We start from the raw sequence: 17,139 nt of genomic DNA on the forward strand, positions 1-17,139 counted from the left end.
ATGACAACACCTTTGAGCAAACTGATTCCCGATCTTTTCAAGCTCGATGCACTTGATGGAAAGAATTATAGAAGGTGGTCCCAACGAATCCTGATATTTTTAGAGCAGCTTGATCTTGACTACGTGCTGCTCAAGCCACCACCTACCATGCTGCCAACTTCAGCTGCTAGTAATGATATGGATGCGGTCTTGAATGATGATGCCATAGCAACTGTCGTTGCCGCTCTCGCTACCTACGAGAAATACGAGAAAGATAACAAAACGGTGCGAGGACATCTGCTCTCTCACATGTCAAATAAACTATTTGATATGTTTCTTAGAGAAAGGAGTGCCAAGGCAATATGGGACACACTCGAGAAAAAATACGGTGCGGATGATACGAGCATCAAGAAGTACATTATCGGCGAATGGCTCAAATTCCAGATGATAGACGACAAGCCGATAATGGATCAAGTCCATGATTATGAGAACTTAGTCGCTGACATCATCACCGAAGTGATACAAATGTGTGAGGTGTTGCAAGCCAATGTTCTCATTGAGAAACTGCCCAAGTCCTGGTCCGACTACCTCAATTCTCTTAAGCATAAGAAGAGAGAAATTTCGCTTGAAGAACTGGTGGGCCATATGAAGATTGAAGAAGCCAATCGTATAAAAAAATAAGCTTACTAATTCTATGAGTAATTTATCTTTTAGAGCTAACTTGGTTGAGTCTAAATTTAAGAAGATCATGAAACGTAGGAATCAAGACAAGAAGACAAAACCTCAGAAGGCTACCAACTTCAAGAAGTCAGGAAAGGCCAAACCTGAAGCAAAGACGCTCAAGTGCTATGTCTGCGGTTTACCCAGCCACAAAGCTTACCAATGCCAACACCGCTCAGATCGCCATAATGATAACAAGCCACAGATGCACATTGTAGAAGAAGATGATGAAATCATTGTTACGATGGTCTCAGAAGTTAATCTGGTGGAAAATAGTTCGGAATGGGTTATTGACACTGGCACTTCGAAGCATTTCTGTGCAAGGAATGAGTTTTTCACTGAATTCGAGGATGGAAACGTAGGTGAACATATGTATATGGGGAACTTTAACAGCTCTGAAATGCAAGATAAAGACAAGGTTTTACTCAAGCTGACCTCTGGTAAAACTCTGGCTTTAAATAATGTTCTGTATATACATGTCTTGCATAGAAATTTGATAAGTGGTGGGCTTCTGAATAAAGTAGGCATTAAGTTAGTTTTTGAGGCAGGTAAACTTGTACTTTCCTGAAATAGTGATTATGTTGGGAAAGGGTTTTTAAGCAATGGTTTATTTGTCATAGAAACTCAATTTAATGAAAATAAAGCTACCACTTCTGCTTATATTGTTGAATCCATTGATATGTGGCATGCTAGATTAGGACACGTGAATATTCATGCTTTAAATAAATTGATAAATATGAATGTTCTGCCCAAACTAGACACAACTAGCTTTAACAAATGTGAAATTTTTGTAGAAGTTAAGCATACTATACCTCACTTTAAGACTATTTCTAATAGAAAGACTGAGCTGTTAGAACTCATTCATACTGATCTAGCAAATTTTAGAAACATTAAAAGTAAATGAGGAAAAAACTACTACATAACTTTTGTAGATGATTATTCAAGATATATAAAAGTTTATCTCCTAAGGACTAAAGATGAAGCTGAAAACTTCTTTCTTATTTATAAGGCATAAGTTGAAAATCAGTCAGATAAGATAATCAAATGGGTTAGATCAGATAGAGGTGGTGAATATGGATCTAATTTCTTAAAAGATATTTGTGAAAAGAATAGCATAATTCATGAAACTTCATCCCCCTATTTTCCTCAACAGAATGGTATAGTCGAAAGGAAAAATAGAACTTTAAAAAATATTATGAATTCTTTACTAATAAGTTCAGGGTTATCTGATAACATGTGGGGGGAAGCCATTTTATCGGCAACTCATATCTTGAACCGAGTTTCTCATAAGAAATTAGATTATACCCTATATGAATTGTGGAAAGAATACTCTCCTAATTTACAATACCTGAAAGTGTGGGGGTGTCTAGCCAAAGTGGGCTTGCCAGACTTTAAGAAGTCCACCATTGGACCTAAAACCGTTAATGCAATATTTATAGGGTATGCTACAAATAGTGTTGCATATAAATTCATGCTTTTACAAGTTATTCTATTTGTGAGTCAAGAGATGTTGTTTTCTTTGAAAATACTTTTCCTTTAAAGGAACCGAGATTAAATGTCGAAACACAAATAGAATATATTTCATCCACTTCTTCTAGTATTCCTGCTAGGTCTTCTCAAGAAAATTATTTCGAGCATAGAAGAATTAAAAGACAAAGAGTTGAAACCTCTTTTGGTCCAGACTTTATTACTTCCTTTCAGATCCGATAGCTCAAATTTTTCTGTTAGATGAGGATCCTAAAACCTTTGAAGAAGCTATAAGATCTATCGATGCTAGTTTCTGGAAAAGCACTATTAATGATGATCTAGAATCGATAATGTCTAATCATACTTGGGAATTAGTTGACTTGCCTAAGGGATTCAAATCAATCTGCAATAAATGGGTCTTCCAAAAGAAACTGAGGCCAGATGGTTCAATTCAACGGTACAAGGCAAGGTTAGTCGTCAAAGGGTTCACTCAAAGGTTTGGTTTAGACTACTTTGATACATACTCTCCCGTTACAAAAATCTCAACGATTCGTGCATTATTTGCGTTAGCCTCTATTCATAAATTGCAGGTACATCATATGGATGTTAAGACTACTTTCTTGAATGGGGATCTAGATGAGGAGATTTACATGGAACAACCACTAGGTTTTGAAGAACCTGGTATGGAAGGAAAAGTCTGTAGACTTAAAAAGTCACTTTATGAACTTAAGCAAGCTCCTAAACAGTGGTATGAGAAATTCCATAAAACTATTCTTAGTTTTGGTTTTGTTGTGAATGGTTCGGATGCTTGTGTGTATTCGAAGATGTTTGACACTGAATGTGTCATCATAAGTTTGTATGTTGATGACATGTTGATTTTCAGTTCTAACATTGAGTCCATTAACAAAGTTAAGAATTTCTTGTCCACTAAGTTTGAGATGACCGATTTAGGAGAAGTAGATGTAATCTTAGGAGTCAAAGTTACCAAATCTGATAAGGGATTTTCTTTAAGTTAAGCCCATTATATAGAGAAAGTGCTAAAGAAATTTGACAGTTTTGATGTCGTCCCTATTCGAACTCCTTATGACCCTAGCATACATCTTGTTAAGAATAAAGGAAGTAGCATTTCCCAAACTGAATATACTATGTTAATTAGAATCTTAATGTTCTTAATGTTCTTAATGAACTGTACTCGGCCTGATATTGCTTATGTTGTGAGTAGATTGAGTAGATATACTCATAATCTGAGTGGTGAACACTGGATTGCACTTAAACACTTACTGAAGTATCTTAAGGGTACTTTTGGTGTTGGCTTTCCTGCGGTACTAGAAGGATATTGTGATGCCAACTGGGTTTCTGATAATGATGAGGTAAGCTCTATGAGCGGGTATGTTTTTATTTTGGGTGGAGCAACAATCTCATGGAAATCATCAAAGCAGACTTGTATTGCTCGTTCTACCATGGAGTCAGAGTTTATAGCTCTTGACCTAGCTGGGCAAGAAGTCGAGTGGCTCAGAAGCTTGTTAGCAGATATTTTGTTGTGGGGAAGACCGACTCCTCCAGTTTCATTGTTATGTGATTCACAAGCTGCGATATGTGTGGCTAAGAACTAAGCTTACAATGGTAAGAAAAAACACATTCGCATAAGACATGAATCAGTTAGACACTTAATAAAGAATGGAGTGCTCTCTTTAGAGTATGTAAAGTCGAAAAAGATATCCACTTACCAAAGGGTTAAGTCGGAAGTTGGTCCTAGATTTGTCGATGAGGATGGATCTAAAGCCCAATGGTTGAGGAATTCATGGTGGATACCCAACTTAGTTATCTAAGTTCCATATGGTCAAACGAAACCATTGAAAGACTCATAGTGCATATTTCTACTGCCTATCCCTATGATGAATAATGTGCATGCCCAGGATGAGCTTAATTGCTCTTAATAAATTAATATCCCAGGGTTTGGGTGGTCTTAGTGAGAAAGACTTGATGAATTTAGCGATTTTGGCTGAATATATATTCTTAATAAGTTAATAACCCAGAGTGAGTGGGTATTCCTAAACGAGAAGGAAATAATGAACTTACCGACAGAAAGGTTGAGTTTGTTAAACTCTTAATAAATTCAAATCCAAGTATTTGGATGGTTCTAGTGAGAAGGACTTGTTGAATTTACCGATAAATGAGGTTGAATATTTATTCTTAATGATTTCTTAGCCTAGAGTTTGGGTGGTTCATTTACAATGAACTCGAAGAAAATCATTGTACCCTTTGTGAGGTTGAGCTATTATAAAAGCTCTTAATTATTTCATATCCCTTTTTAAGGGTGGTTTATGTTGAGATAAACTTGATGAAATAACTTATGTAAGTGAGAAGGGTTAGCTGCCTTCTATGAAAAATGTTAGGCCATTTTTCTAGCACACTTACTAAAATCATGAGGTAAGATGGCCAAATATATACTTTTGTATATATATATATATATCTTACACATCGAGGACTCAGGTGGATGAAGGGGTTAATTATGTGTGATGAGTTCACCCCTATCTTAGAAAGTTCCAGACTAGTTTCACTTATCTAACAGAAGGATTGCTCATCATCATTATGTACTAGTTTTCGAGTTTCAGAAGAATTCTTTCGCATTAGTGGGGGAATGTTGGTAATGCTCAATCCCACATAGTATTGGAAATACTATTGGGAATGGGTATTTATGGTTTGAATTTCCCACTTCCTTATTGAGTGAAAGAGAACAAGGGGGACTCTCGCGCACCGCTGCCACTCGTCTCATCTTGGCTCGGCTCAGCACGACACGACTCGGCTCGGCACGACATGGCACAGCTCGACTTGGCTCGTCTCGTGGTCGTGGTAGTGGTAATACGTGTCTTCGACACGTCCGCTCAGATACTATCTTTTAAGAGAAAATTCTTGAGGAATTTCTCTTTGAAAGAAACAAATAAAAAAATGTGAAAGATTTCAACTGATATTTATAGGCTGCTAAGGACTGTTTAAATTCAAATGATAACAGCTAGTTTATGAGTTATCAGAAATTAAACAGCTTTTTCCTAGGAGTTACATGATATAATTTCAGGAGTTATAACAACTGAATAATGATGCAATGAACCTGGACTATTTTTTGAGTCAGGTTCATATAAACGTTTTAGTTGTTACAAAGAATAATTTTAATCCTGATTTTTTATGGACGATTTTAACCCTATTTCTAGCCTATAAATAGAGAGCTGAATTCAACTTCTCAACTCACTCTCAACATTCAGAATTCACTCTCCAAGTGTTTTCTAAATATTTCCTCTATGTACTTTCCGATCAGAAGTTCAATACCAACAGCAGTCCACTCTGGTTTCGGGTGTACGCAATTCGGAGTGACCGTGTTAACCTCGGGGGACGATAATGGGGATGTATTAAGTAAGAGATAGCAATGGTCCGAGACGACAGTGAATTCGATTGTAGCCTCCACATGCGAGAACAAATTCCACCAGTCACAGTTGGCAATGAACCGATCTAATCTCTCACAAATTTGGGCAGTTGTTGACGATCCCTTATTCCAAGTAAACCAGCTACGAGAAGGACGAAGGTCCCTGTTGAAAACATTTTGATGTTTCGATATAACAAATTAAATTAAATGAATTTTAAGATTTTACAAAAGATTTTTTATAAGTATATTCGACTTAATTAATCGAATATCAATTTATTACCCCAAGTCTTTCAAGATCAATTTCAAACCTTACTAAATGTGTAAATTTGTGTTTTATACTTAATATATTTTTGAAAAAAATTTCATAAAGTATTTTGAACCAAAATCAAACCTAAAATCAATTTTTTATAGTGTATGCATCGATGCATTGACGCTCCCAACTGATTTTATTAATTATTTTCACACTTAAACGACTCTATTGACTCCACTAATCGTCCCCAACGTTCAGAATCAATTGAAGGAGTATTTAAACAAGCTTAAAAGCCATTGATCAACAAAAAGAAAATACAAGAAACATGAATCAAGAGAGAATCAAAGAGAAAACATCAAACCTCAAGTTTGAGCTTTTCAAGCCTATTTTTCATTCAATATTCATTTTACTTTCAAGAACACTACTTGTACTCAATTGTATTCATTTTTTAGTGTTATTTTCTTTGTTCTAGAATTGTGCAAACACATATGCCTTGTAAGGTTTTTCATTAAGTTTGCGAATTTGTAATATTCTCTTTGAGAAAGAGTGTTCTCAAGAAATGGGGTATATTCTTGAGGGAGTTGTAAGGTTATCTCTTTGGCCTCAAAAGAAAGAACAAATTATTGAATTTGTTGGAAAATCCTTAGTGTGGATAACTAAGGTAGTGGACGTAGACTTTGGTTGAGAAAATCGAACCACTCTAAATCGATGTGCAATTTCTTTCAATTTTCTGCAAAAGCTTCCACCAATTTTTTAAATTTCCAATTCACCCCCTATTGGCCTATTCCATCAATCGATTAACTCAAAATTGGTATCAGAGCCTCACTCATTTGAAGGTTTAATCGCCTCTTGAGTCGATTCGGGAAGAGTTACATCGATTTTCAAAGTCATCAATGGTCGGCACTATAAACTCTGACTTCGGTCTTGATTCATTGCCCGTTAACAAGCCTCATTTCTTCAATGGAGCTAATTATTCTTATTGAAAGAATAGGATGATGTATTTTATTCAAGCAAGTGACATGAGAGCATGGAATATCATAGAAGATGGATACATTAAACCCTCCACTCACCCGAGGTTGTAGAGTGAAGAAGAGACAAGAATGTTCCAGCTCAACTCCAAAGCTATCCATATTATCTTTTGTGCTCTTAGAAAATATGAATACGGGAGACTTTCATCTTGCACAACCGCCAAGGAGATATGGGACAAACAACAAGTCACTCATGAAGGCATAAACGAGGTAAAAGAATCTAAATTAGTCTTCTAACTCATAGCTATGAAAATTTCAGGATGAAACCGGATGAAGATGTCAAAGCTATGATAGATTCTCCCCGATTGTCAATATTCTCAAATCATATGGAGAAATCATTCCAAATGACAAGCTTATAAGGAAGTTAGTTTACTCTCTTCCAAAAGCTTGGCAATCAAAGAAGACGACAATCATCGAGGGTAAGAACTTGAAATCCTTGACCCTCGATGAACTTATTGGCTCTCTCCTCCTGTATGAAATGATTCTTAAAGAATAGGATGATCTTGAGAAAAGAGACGAGCCAAGGAAGGAGACGGAGAATAAGAAGAACGTGGGAGTTTCTCTCAAATCAACAAAAGATTAGAGTGACTCTGAAGAAGATGATGATGACGAGGAAATGACATTGTTTGCCAAACGGTTCAGAAAAATGATGAGGCCTAACCAAGGAAGAAAATTTAAATGAAATGAAGGCTTCAAAAATGAACCAAAAGAGAAGGACCCGATAATTTGCTATGAATGTAAAAAACCGGGGCATGTCAAATATGATTGCCCACAATCGAAGAGAAATGGTCAATCAAAGAATAAGCACAAGGCTCACATGGCTACATGGAGCGATGAAGAAGGTTCCGATGAAGAGGAACAAGAAGTAGCAAACTTGTGCTTGATGGCATTCGGGGAAGAGTCTAAGGTAACCTCTAACTAATTTGATTTAGATGATTTATCTTATGATTTAAATGATATTTCAAAATTGAAAAATGAAAATAAACTCATATCCAAAGCCAACAACGATCTTGAAAGTAAAATCAAAGATTTGCAAATCAAACTAGAAGAGTTTGAAAATAAAAATATGGATTTGCAAAATTTACTTTCAAAGGTCAATGATGATCATCAAAAGAAAATTGATGATCTTAAAGCTTCTTTTGATAAAGTTAGAACAAAACGTTTTGAAAATGGAGAAAATTCAAAATCCAACTTTGTTAGAAAAAGTTTTAAAAAACTACAATCATAGAGGTCCCCGAAGAATCTCTAATGGAAAAATCGTTAGAATTATATGGGTTATTCCTAAAGGAATCGTTACTACTAAAGATAAGGATATCCTACACAAATAGATACCTAAGGGGACTAGGATTTTGGAAACTAATGAATATGTACCCAAAAGAATTTAGGTACCAAAAATTAGAAATTAATATATGTTTGTAGGAAAAGGAGCATTGCTACAAGGCACGGGAAACAAATTCAAACTCATGGTACCTTGATAGTGGATGCTCAAGACACATGACCGGGGACAAAAGCCGATTCACAGAGCTTAATGCCAAAAATAGAGGAGAAGTGACTTTTAGTGATAATTCAAAAAGTCACATCGAAGGTATAAGTACAATAGGTAATACCTCTTCCATACAAATTAAAAATGTTTTATATGTGAATAGATTAAAGCATAATCTCTTGAGTATTAGTCAATTATATGATAAGAGATTCAATGTCATGTTTGAAACTAATGGTTGTAAAGTTATTGACATTGCATCTAATCGGATTATGCTTGTTGGTCATAGAATAGGAAACATTTACATGGTGCATTTAGACTCTATTGATATGACTAATTTATGCCTAGTTGCTAAGGATGAGCATGATAGTTGGTTATGACATAAGAGACTAGAACATGCTAGTATGAGTGTTTTGCAACGGCTAATTCAAGGAGACTTAGTAAGAGGGTTGCCTAAACTAAAATTTGATAATGATAAAATCTGTGATGCTTGTGCTAAAGGAAAACAAAAGCGAGTTTCTTTTAAATCCATTAATGGTGTATCAACTAGTATAGTATTACAATTGATCCATATAGATATTTTTGGGCCAACTAGGACTACTAGCTTGGGTGGAAAACAATATGCATTTGTCTTGGTAGATGACTATTCTAGATATACTTGGGTTCTATTTTTAAGTACTAAAGATGAAGCATTAGAACATTTCATCACGTTTTCAAAAATTATCCAAAACGAAAAAGGTTACTCTATAACTAGTGTTAGGAGTGATCATGGAACTGAATTTGAAAATCTTGGATTTACTGAATTTTTTAATTCTAATGGTATTAGCCATAATTTTTCAGCACCTAGAACCCCTCAACAAAATGGAGTTGTTGAGAGGAAAAATCGAACTTTAGAAGAAATGGCTAGAACCATGCTTTGTGAAAATAATTTGCCAAAATACTTTTGGGCGAAAGCCACAAATACCGCTTGTTATGTTGTAATTCGAGTAATGATTAGGCCAATTTTAAGGAAAACTCCATATGAAATTTTAAAAAATTAAAAGTCTAACATTAGCTATTTTCATCATTTTGGATGTAAATGTTTTATTTTAAACAACGATAAAGAAAACCTTGCCAAATTTGATGCTAAAAGTGAAGGAATTTTTCTGGGTTATTCCTTAAATTCTAAAGCTTATCTAGTATTTAATAATAGAACTTTAGTTATAGAAGAGTCTATACATGTTGTTTTCAATGATAATCCCCTTCCAAGGAATGATTCTTATGTTAATGATGATGTAGGCATTATACAAGCAAATGACGTTAGACATAACGTTGGAGAATCATCATCAAAAGAAGAAACAAAAGATGAGGAAACTCATGATCCTCTCGAGAATCCAACCATTGAAGAAGGGAAGTATCTTACCCAAGAGAGTACAACTATGTCAAGGATGGTGAAATTATAAGTGATCCATCCAAAGGGGTAACAACCCAATCTTCTCTTAGAAATATTTGTAATTATGTTGCATTTATCTCATGCATAGAGCTTAAGAATATTAAAGAAGTATTAAATGATGAACATTGGATTATGGCTATGCAAGAAGAGTTAAATCAATTTGAGAGAAGTAAAGTATGGACATTAGTTAAAAGACCTAGTAATAAATCTACTGTAGGTACTAGATGGGTATTTAGGAATAAGCTTGATGAAAGTGGTAATATAGTGAGAAACAAGGCTAGACTTTTTGCTCAAGGGTATACTCAAGAAGAGGGCATAGACTATGATGAAACATACGCTCCCGTAGCTAGGATGGAAGCAATTATAATATTATTAGCATTTTCATGTTTTCATGAATTTAAATTATATCAAATGGATGTTAAAAGTACATTTTTAAATGGTTTTATAAAAGAAGAAGTGTATGTGGAACAACCTCATGGTTTTGAAGATTTAAAATTTCCAAATCATGTTCTCAAATTGACAAAAGCGCTTTATGGTTTAAAACAAGCTCCTAGAGCTTGGTATGAAAGATTATCAAACTTTTTAATTGAAAATGGTTTTTCCAAAGGAAATGTTGACACTACATTGTTTTAAAGCATAAAGGTAAAGATTTATTAGTAGTTCAAATTTATGTTGATGATATAATATTTGGTTCTACTAATGATGTTTTTTGCCAAGAATTCTCTAAGCTAATGCAAAGTGAATTCGAGATGAGCATGATAGGGGAGCTCTCATTTTTCTTGGGACTCCAAATCAAGCAAAAGATGGATGGCATCTTCATCAATGAAGCTAAGTACATCAAAGATATGCTCAAGAAGTTTGGACTAAAAAATGGGAAACCACATGACACTCCAATGAGCTCATCAACAAAGCTTGACATAGATGAAAGAGGTAAATGTGTGGATGTTAAATTATATAGGTCAATGATTGGTTCTTTGTTTTATCTAACTGCAAGTAGACCGAACATTATGTTTAGTGTTTGCTTATGTGCTAGATTTCAATCATGCCCTAAGGAATCACATTTACTAGCTTTTAACAGAATATTTAGATACATTAAGGACACTCCTAGTTTAGGACTTTGGTATCCTAGAGACTCTAGCTTTATCTTGAATGCCTTCTGATGCGGATTATGGAGGATGCAAATTAGATAGGAAAAGCACCTCCGGTACTTGTCAATTCTTTGGAAATATGTTGATTGTTGGTTTTCAAAGAAACAAAATTGTGTTGCATTATCTACCACTGAAGTGGAATACATTTCAGCCGGTAGTTGTTGTGCACAAGTTTTATGGATGAAACAACAACTTTTTGATTATGGAATTAAAGTAGGTACCATTCCTATCAAGTGTGAGAATACTAGTGCTATTTGTCTCAATAAAAATCCCATCCAACACTCTATACTAAGCACATTGAAATAAGACATCATTTCATTAGAGACCATGTCGCTAAGGAAGATATAGTTATAGAATTTGTTGATACTTTGCACCAATTAGGATATCTTTACAAAACCTTTAAACAAAGAAAGATTTGGACACTTAGGAGAGAATTAGGTTTAACTAACCTATCTTCACTTAGTGTTTAAAATATTTTTAGCACTTTTACGAATAAATGAAAATATTATAATAATAATTTTTGATTGCATTATTTGCTATTAGTTAGAGGGAGTTTATGTTCTTTGGTGAAAATTAATTTTATGTTCAAATGTAGTTTAAGGATTAAATTGATTGATTGAACATGATTAATTTTCAATAAATGAGTTGACAATACCACTACATCTAATTAATTTAGCATTTTGAGTGTTTAAAACGGATTTTTGACATTTTTGTGCTTAATGCATCGATACACCTAATAGTGCATCGATGCATCCCCTTGAATGTACTTCGATACACCATGAAGGTGAACCGATGCACGCCTTGAATGTGCATCAATGCACAAGGCCATGCATCGATATATCCATCGGGGTTTTGGTTAAAAACTCTGATTCTCTCTTTTGTTTCAAAACCCTCAAAAACACTCCCTTGCCGCCTCTCTCTCTCTAATTTCTCCTCTTACTCAAAATCAACGAAAATTTGTCGGAATCTTCAAGCTTTTCATCTCTATATCCTTCTACTATCATTAAATTGTGGAACACAACATCATTCTCATCAATCCGAAACTTTCAAGGTATTTTTCTAAAACTTCTAGTTTATCATATTTGATCTTAGGACTAGTTTTAATTAGTTCTAGAATGAACATTATATCGGGCATTGATTGTTTGATGATTTCAAACTAGATTTACAACCAATTTCATCAAAAACTCACAAATTGTCAAAGAATTTTTTAATTTTCGAAATTAAAAAAAATCGAAAATCTGAATTTAATTTTTAAATTTGATGTTTTTGATTTAATTATGTTGTTTTCATGAAAACTATACATATTATTATTTTCCAAAAAATATTTCAAATAGTTTCAAAACCTTGCCTATTAGGATTCGGTTTAGAGAACCTTGAATTATTGAGGACTCAATTGAGTTTTGGGATTGATTATTGTGCATACATGTGTTTCAAATTGCAGGTTTCATTCCTTATTCCGATACCTTAACCATGTCCAATTCTAAACGTCCTATGACTTCATCGAGTCGTTCAACCCGACCTCCTAATCCCGTTCCTCCTCCACCTAATAGTCTTGTAGATCATGTTTTAATATGCCTGAACGTCATAGAGAAGAATTGTACTCTAGTACATAAATTCTTTCCAATCCTATAGAATCCGAGAAGAGCATATTCCTTCTCTTCAAGCCATGATAGATATTAACTTCGAATACCTTCCGATTCTTTAAACATGGAAGTTTGATAAATGTTTCACCTCAAACTTACGTCTATCATCAGTTAGTCCACATTTTCTACTCCAATACGATATGCATTCAAAACCAAACTCAATGTGGGACTATAGCATTAGATCATATTTTAGGCCATATTAATATGACCCCGAGACTATAACTTTCCGTTTGGGCTAGATGATGATGGATTATATAATGAGAATAAAACTGGGAATATCCCTATATTCCAAACTCTAGTGTTAGTACTCTACGATCTCATCGCGATCGTTTTTTCATTTGATGATCTCTTGGTGGTTTAGACATCCGGAGGTAGGTACTCCACTTTCGTACTAGGATTTATGGTGGATACATTGTATCAAGAATAAGAACAAAATAAATCTGCCCCACATTATATTTAGTCAACTAGTGGATATCATAAACATTGTTCCTTCAAAACATGTCGAACTTAGTTTATGGATGTCTTCTTAGTAAACTTTTTATCAAACTCGATCTAACATCTCTCGAAATCCCATCCCTCTCTAAAATCAAATCAATCTCACCTCGTTGAAGAAAGCATATTGGAAACAAGATGAGGAAACCGGTCTTTGGGTCTTTCGACCCGGTAAGCAAACTCTGGGATCGAGTTCTTCAAGAGCTATTCCTAGCTTCTCTCGTGTTCCTCCTCTCCTCCGGCTCCGGCTGCTGACGATGATCCCAAATTCAAAAGCTTATGCAAGATCGACGATCAAGTACCAGATAATGAGCCTGCACCAGAACCAGCTCCACAAGAGGATCAAGTGCCTCCATATTTTTGTTCGTTTTTTGAGACATTTGATCTACGATATGCTTCCATAGAATCCCACTTGATTGCTACTCACGAAGCGGTAAATCATCGCTTAGACACTTTGAAAGCTCGAATGGAATTTCAAAGGGAGATGCTTGCACGTATGGATGCTCTTACTCTTGAGATGCAAGCATGATTTCCTCATCCTCCTCTCGATCCTTCTATGGATGAGTAGACCTTGTTTGTTTTGGATATGTAAGCTTAATGTTTATTAATTTTGCATCATTAGACATATATGACCAATTATGCCATTTCACATTTGATTATATTGATTTTAACTAATGGCTAATCTTTCTTTTGATATCTAGCAGTTAAGCTATATATAATCATTCGCTATGATTCAAAACCTTGTTTAAAATTTAAAGTCTTTTGATTTAACAAAAAGGGGAAAAGAAAAGTTTAAAAGGGGGGAGAAGTGTTAGAGTAAGGGGAGTAATTTCAAACTTGATTCAAAATTATTTTCAAATTCTTAAAATTAAACAGATGTTTTGTTATATCAAAAAGGGGGAGATTGTTGAAAACATTTTGATGTTTCGATATAACAAATTAAATTAAATGAATTTTAAGATTTTACAAAAGATTTTTTATAAGTATATTCGCTTAATTAATCGAATATCAATTTATTACTCCAAGTCTTTCAAGATCAATTTCAAACCTTACTAAATGTTTAAAATTGTGTTTTATACTTAATATATTTTTGAAACAATTTTCACAAAGTATTTTGAACCATAATCAAGCCTAAAATCAATTTTTATAGTGTATGCATCGATGCACTGACGCTCCCAACTGATTTTATTAATTGTTTTCACACTTAAACGGCTCTATTGACCCACTAATCATCCCCAACATTAGAATCAATTAAAGGAGTATTTAAACAAGCTTAGAAGCCTTTGATCAACAACAAGAAAACACAAGAAACAAGAATCAAGAGAGAATCAAAGAGAAGCATCAAACCTCAAGTTTGAGCAGTTCAAGCCTATTTTTTCATTCAATATTCATTTTGCTTTCAAGAACACTACTGTACTCAATTGTATTCATTTTTTAGTGTTTTTTATTTGTTCTAGAATTGTGCGAACACATTTGCCTTGTGAGGTTTTCATTAAGTTTGCGAATTTGTAATCTTCTCTTTGAGAATGAGTGTTCTTAATAATTGGGGTATATTCTTGAGGGAGTTGTAAGGTTATCTCTTTGGCCTCAAAAGAAAGAACAAATTAGTGAATTTGTTGGAAAATCCTTAGTGGGATAGCTAAGGTAGTGGACATAGACTTTGGTTGAGAAAGTCGAACCACTCTAAATCGCTGTGCATTTTTCTTTTCAATTTTCTACAAAAGTTCCACCAATTTTTTAAATTGCCAATTCACCCCCTATTGGCCTATTCCATCAATAGATTAACTCAACAGTCCCAAAGATCATAAAATGATCATCTTTTAATAATTAAAATTACCAATTATTAAAAAAATCCTTAAATTTATAAAAATTTATATATTTTATAACATAAAATGATCATCTTTAAATAATTCAGTAACATTTAATTATTATTTTATAATTTTTAAAATTTAATGATAAAATTTATTTTAACATAATTTAGTTATAATTTATACATTATCCATTATAGTATAATAAAAATATAATTAATATAAAAACATCCTAGGCCGCTTTTTCCCTCATCCTCTCTATTATCTCTTTTTTTTCTTTACAACTTTTCAATTTTATTGATAGATCCAACTTTTGTTCTTTAATTTTGTTTAACTGGCGGTGACACATATTTCATAAGGTCGATTTATACAAACATGTCGTTAAAATATGAACACTACCCCCATCGATCACAACAAAATGTGTAGGTTCCCCAGACCATACAACCCCACAACAGTAAGCCCTGAGCACAAAACCGAGGAGCTTGCATATATTCTTCCCCCAACATATAAAATCGAATACATAATTACAGAAAATAAATAAAATCGAATCATTAACGTACAATAAATCATATCAGATAAGCCATATTCAGAAATCATGTATAAAAATATACTGTAACCAGATATCATATCATAAGTGTGCCATAAATCGTATATCAAACAAACAATATTCGGATCGATATTTTAAAACAGTAAAGTAACACCTTCAGGAAAACACACCTCTAACAGTCAGAGAATTCAGATATGGAAGCCTATTACTGGGTCTGTCGATCACGCTCTGCTGTAGCGCTAGATCATACGAATTAGAAATTCATATTGGAATCCTAATATAAATAATCTAAATCTTATTTAAATAATATACGGAAACCTACGGGTAATTCTTGTAGTACGCGGTTCGGGCTGATCTGACGAACGGACAACTCTAGACCTAACTGATCCTCGCTCAAATGAAACACGAGTACCTTCATAAAATATTTATTGAATCAATTCATTAACCAAATCTCAATAAATAATCAAAATACTAAAATATTAAGCCTTTTTGGATTCACATGCTCGATTCGAGAATTTCGGGTCAGAATTTGGCAAAACGAACTTTGAAATCAGATTCAGGACGTCGAAAAATAAGTATGACCTTCCAAAATTTTGAATTTTGGTCAAAATCAAAGTTAACGGGTTTGACTGATGATTTGGAGACTTTCGAGTACGAATTGGCAAACGGAACCCAAAAACGGATCGAGAAGTCAAAAAAGTCAGGATAGGTATACTTGGGAAATATTAACGGTCGTTTAATGGCCGGTCAAAACTGATCAAAGTTCTGGTCAAAGGTGGTCAACAGATGATCAATCATTTTACGAAATTAACACCTTTTTTTAAAAAATTTACAAAATATCACCCTTTTCAAAATAATTACTAAAATATCATTTCTTAAAACAAAATTATCACTCTTTAAAAAATACGAAAATAGCGCTATTTTCAAAATAATTACCAAAATACCACCAATTTAAAATAATTACTAAAATATCACCCAGTCAACGATCAACGGGTCGGGTTACAACCAGTCAAATCGGTTCAAAATCGGTCAAACCGGTCAAAATCTGTGTAAAATTCACATAAAAATTCCTAAAAATTATTTAAGCTATTTTAAGGCACTTACAAAGCTCGGTTCAAAATTTTGAATGGCGAAGAGCTCGATTTCAACGAATCAGAAACTTTGACCGTTTTACCTCCTCACGCGAGCGGCCGTCAACGGAGACCAAGGATGACACGGCGGACTCGAAACGGCACAAGGAACACGATGGTGCAAGAGGTGTCAAAAACAAACAACGATTGGCGATGAATTTAAGATTTTCTTGGCGATGGTACTAAAAAAATGTCGAGACTTTGACTTGAAATTCACGGCGTTTGGCAGCGTTTACTTCAATTAATTTAAGAGGTTTATTCCTCTCTCGATTATGAACACGATGGTGTTTTCAAATCGACAATCGAAGGTCGGACGGCGTCAGAATCGGGTTTTAAAGGAGATTTTGGGAGAGCAAATTTGGGAATGGTTTTCTGTTTTTTGGAAACAGAAAACCCACGTATATAACATGGTTTTACCGATAATTCCAGGTAATTTTAGGGCTTGGTCCCTGAATTTCCTTTAACTCTAAAATATGCAACAAGTTTTAAAAACTTTCCAATTAAATATATTTTTTTCAAAATTCAGGGTTGTTACAATTCTCTCCCTCTACAAGAAATTTCATCCTCCGAACTTTGACCATTGGAATAAGCCTATTC

At 34.2% G+C, this 17,139-nt stretch overlaps 1 pseudogene; it reads left to right on the plus strand.

The window, feature by feature from the left end:
• Positions 1 to 17,139, plus strand: part of LOC120152756 — a 32,244-nt pseudogene continuing 15,105 nt past the window's right edge.

This window comes from Hibiscus syriacus, unplaced genomic scaffold, assembly GCF_006381635.1.
Source record: "Hibiscus syriacus cultivar Baekdansim isolate YM2019G1 unplaced genomic scaffold, ASM638163v2 tig00111095_pilon, whole genome shotgun sequence".
Lineage (NCBI taxonomy): Eukaryota > Viridiplantae > Streptophyta > Magnoliopsida > Malvales > Malvaceae > Hibiscus > Hibiscus syriacus.